Consider the following 4,567-nt stretch of genomic DNA (forward strand, 5'->3'; position numbering starts at 1 on the left):
TTTTAGAAACCTCCATTATAACATCCCAGAAAGATCATCTAACTTGTGGTTGAAGAAACAGTTTCTTATTTCACAAACCAGACCTTCCTGCTGTAAGATATAACCACAAGTCAGACCTCTGTTAATTAAATCCAAATCTTCCTGCAGTGTCATCTTTCCTTTGGTTCTAGTACTGCCCATAAGAGCAATGTAGAATATGACTCTGTGTCAGGTCATCTATTCTAACTTCCCCTAACTTCTCCAGAAAAAAAAAATCCTACTGTTTTTAATTATGTAGCTATGCTGCTTTCAACGAATATTTGTTGAATATTAGCTTGAACTTAAAACTTATGAGCTATTAAACAAATTTGTGAAAATTCAGAATCCCAGGAGGAAACTGAACTGTTTCCATCCAATTGGGACAGATTGCTTGTAACAATCAGGGCAGGGAGATAATGGAAAATGAATCATACTGAAAGGCACATATGCCCTAAGTAAAAACATTCAATATAATATGACAATTGAAATCATAAATTTTGGAGCAATGATTACTGTAATATTTATCTGGTTCTTAGCAATGTCTTATAACGCATTATTCATAAACAACAACTGGTCCCATCTTAATGTCAGGTAATATGGCAATTTGGTTTTTGATTCTGAAAAAGTATTAAATAAGAAGAGGTCTTTTGCAACAATGTGATTAAGATTGACAGGGTTTTAAAGCCTGTTTGGGCATAGAGGCAACTGAGAGACCAGGGAGGATGCTGGAAAATTTTATAGGGAAAAAAAGGAAAAAAAAAACTTATAGGAAAAAAACAGCCTACAGCTGGTTCTGTATCAAGACTCTTAGATGTCTTGGGCTACAGAAAGTGTTAAAGAATCAGTAACCATTTCTGCTTCTTAAATTTTGAAGTTTTACACCCTAAAACTCTAGTCTAGAGTCTGACACAAAAATGTGTCTGTTGCCTACTCAGAGAAGATATCTGGGTCTCTTAGCCAAATCTAAATAAAATCTTAGCACATGTAACATAAGTTCACTATTTTAAAGAGACCATTGTAGCCAAAATACATTTTTTAAAAACACACATAAAACCTGTATCAGTGAGAAACGCAGAAGTAGCCTTGTTTTTCAATAACCACTAAGTTTCCCCCTTAACCACTATTATATGAGAAAAGAGATCGTAGAATCTCAAAATGTGTTTTCTCATAGATCATCCTTAATTCTATCAGGGTTTATATCCCAAAATGGTATGTTTTCTGTCTCTGCAGTAAATTTTGTGAGCATTTAAGTTTTCTTCTACCTGCCCAGTTGACTTTGGTCTCTTTTTCATAACCTGAAATGTTTTCTGGGTAGGAGTATGTGGGGGGGGGGTGCGCAGTAAGAGTCATCTATTCTTTATAAATCTTTTCTGTGATTTTCATATCTCTCATGAACAAACATATATGCTCTAATCTCCAGGTGATTAGAGCTATTCCATCTACCTAACCTGTCCTCATCTCTTCACTTCATTATCAGAAAACAAATTGTGACATTTGACTCTCTGATAAGTAGTAAAAGCAACATGATGGAGAGGTGAGCCCAGAGTGCAGATCTCTCCTGATAGGGACAGGGTCACATCATTTCACTATTTAGAGTTCTTTTAGTGAGGAGGTTTTTTTGCTTCCCCCTGAGGAACAACGCTCTGATTGGTCTTCCTGAAGCAAAAAATGGAAATTAAAGGTGCTCTTGTTTAAGTAGGGATGAGAATGGAAGGAGTCTGCCGCATACCTCTCTATGATCCATCTGTCTCTGAAGTAGAAATGGAAGTTTTATGGGACTAGGGGGGGTGAAATTGGAGTTCTTTAAGGGAAAAGTATATGGAGATCCCTTGATTTTATTCTATTAATTGAAGGCTACTACTTGGCATGCAGTCCAAATCCAGCTCAAAACTTCTTCCTTATTGACAACATATTCAAATATCAGTATTTGATACTTAAAATTTTTATTTTCCATGGCTTTCTCCCCAAAAGAAAACCCACAAAAAATTTGTTATTCTCCAATACCGTCATCTTAACCACACTGATATCAGGCCCTGTCTGTGGCCCTTCCTCTTCTCAAGTTTTAAAAGGTACCCTCTTTCAAACTTGTACAGTTTCTGTCACCACCAGTTTGAGGAGCTCTGAGTTCTCACCTCCTCCTCTACTCTTGTTCAAGCCAGGCTGAGAGGAAGATAGGAGGACAGAAATGCTAGGCCCTGACTTCCAGTTCCAGACTGGGGTAGCTGTGAGGAAAGCCAGTCTTTCCAAATCCCAGCAGCAGGTGGACACCACATTCTCCCTAAGCACTCCCCTTTGGGGATTACCATGGCACCATCTTCACCAGAAGCACAGCCTGCAGTTCTGAGGAGAGAGACCAAGGCTCTCCCTACCTCCTACTCCCACCCAATACTCAGAATTGGGATTCTGAGCCAGTCTTCATGGGTGATAATGGGAGGCCCTGCAGAGAGGAAGAGGATCTGAAGAAGGGGTGTCATGTACCTAGGTTCCTTTTCTGGTAGAAGCCAGAGACTGATTCTTCCCACCCACTTTTTCCTTCTACCCTGATAACTGGGAAGCAAAAATTACAAATTACTGTTTATCTTGTTGCCTAGAGCACATCAAGGACTGACACCCATCTCTCACTGTGGAAGCCAGAGGTTGTCTAAGGATGATTTCAGCACTAGGTTGACAGAGTCTTAAAACTAGGGAAGGGAGAAGGCAAGCAAACGACATCAGTGAAGAATTAGGCAAGGTGGAACCTTGCATTTGATCATAATTATCTAGCATGTGTGCCTGAAATTTGTAGAACTAAATATTCTATCTAAGTATAATCAATTTGTATATATTAAAAATTGATACTTATCAGATGCATCAATATAAGTGTATTGATGCTCTATGATTGTTAGAATATAATAATATCAATTCTGTTAGTCATTTAGCATAATGAAAATTACATTTCTGTAATATATAAGTAAACTTAACTAATTTAAGCATAGTAAAAAAGTAAGAATGTTGGGCTGGGGATGTGGCTCAAGTGGTAACGTGCTTGCCTGGCATGTGCCGGGTGCTGGGTTCAATCCTCAGTACCACATAAAAATAAAAAAATAAAGATGTTGTGTCCACCGAAAACTAAAAAATAAATATTAAAAAATTATCTCTCAAAAAAAATAAGAATGCTTGATTCATTTACAGTCTCAAAGAAGCCAGTCACAGTGGTGTATGCCTTGTAATCTCAGTGACTGAGGAGGCTGAGGCAGAAGAATCAAGTGTTCAAGGCCAGCATTAGCAACTTAGTGAGCCTCTCAAAATAAAAAATAAAAATAAAAAATAAAAAGGGCAGGGGATGTAGCATCCGTGGGTTCAATAACTAGAGACCCCTCTCCCCAACAAAAAAGTCTCAAAGATTCTGAGCAAGGTTTTCTCTATCTTATGTTTCTCAATTCCTTTGCTATCTAGGTTTACTCTTTATATATTGTAGCTTCAAAGAGTTAAATCTCATGTAAGTTTTCAGACTGCAGACATTTTAAGCTCCAGTCTTTTCCCAGTTTAATTTTGCAGCTGGACTCTGGGTCTCAGCATCCTCATCTGTAATGTGAAGTAGTCAAGTGAAATGATCACTAAGGTCCCTTCAGGCATGAATTTTGCATTGACTAATTCATTGTAGAACACGATGAAAATAATGGTTCTTTTGTAGTTCTCTTGGGGCTGTTATTATTGCTGGGAATCATGCTGGACAGATGCAGGCATCACATGGAATGTGCAGAGAAGTGTAACTGAATAGTGGCCGTGTTTTGAGGTAGTGGCGGCTCAGTTCTTCAGAGTGAGAAAATGGCTTTTCGAGACATTTAATTAAGGAGAAACACGCCTGAAAAATGCAAAACGGATGCATCCTGTAAATTTTTAAGTACGTATGCTCTGCATACTTACAGTGCAAACTAGTTAGGAAGGGCAGTCCTGGCCTAGGCCTATTGTGGGCCTGGGGTCAAAGTTGGCTTATAGCCTGAACCAGGGAGCCAGAATCTTTGGCTTAGAAAGGAAGGCTGCAGCGAGGCTGCTGGAGCTCACCTGAACAGGTACAGCGCCATGGCCGAGCACCTGTTCGCTCCAAGGGCCACGTGACTTCCAAGGGGCCTTGGGAACAGCGCCTGCTTTAAACCAGTGCAGAGCGCAAGTGAAATCATAGCTCAAGTGGCTCCCAAAAGGGAACAGGGTAGTGAAGTGACTTGCTCACTCAGCTTTCATAATTTCTTGGGCAGTCTAGCTCCTGCTGGGGAAGTGGCAGCAGTACAGATAGTGTATTGAGGGTGGGTGTGAGCGCGGTGGCTGGGACCCACTGTCCGGCGCGCTCGGACCTAGTGCCTGCGGACTTCACCACGGCACCCCGCCGCCTCCCGGAACTCGCTTGCTGCCCGCAGAGGGCGTACGGGGGAGCGCGCGCCCCTCGGCTGCCACCTGCGGGCCGGCCGGAGCGGGACGCGAACCCGTGACGAGCGCGCGGCGGGTGCGGCGGGTGCGGCGGCGGCGGCGGCGGGCAGGAGGAGGGGCCGGGCGCGCGCAGCCGGAAGGACGC

This window comes from Marmota marmota, unplaced genomic scaffold, assembly GCF_001458135.2.
Source record: "Marmota marmota marmota unplaced genomic scaffold, marMar, whole genome shotgun sequence".
Classification (NCBI taxonomy): Eukaryota; Metazoa; Chordata; class Mammalia; order Rodentia; family Sciuridae; genus Marmota; species Marmota marmota.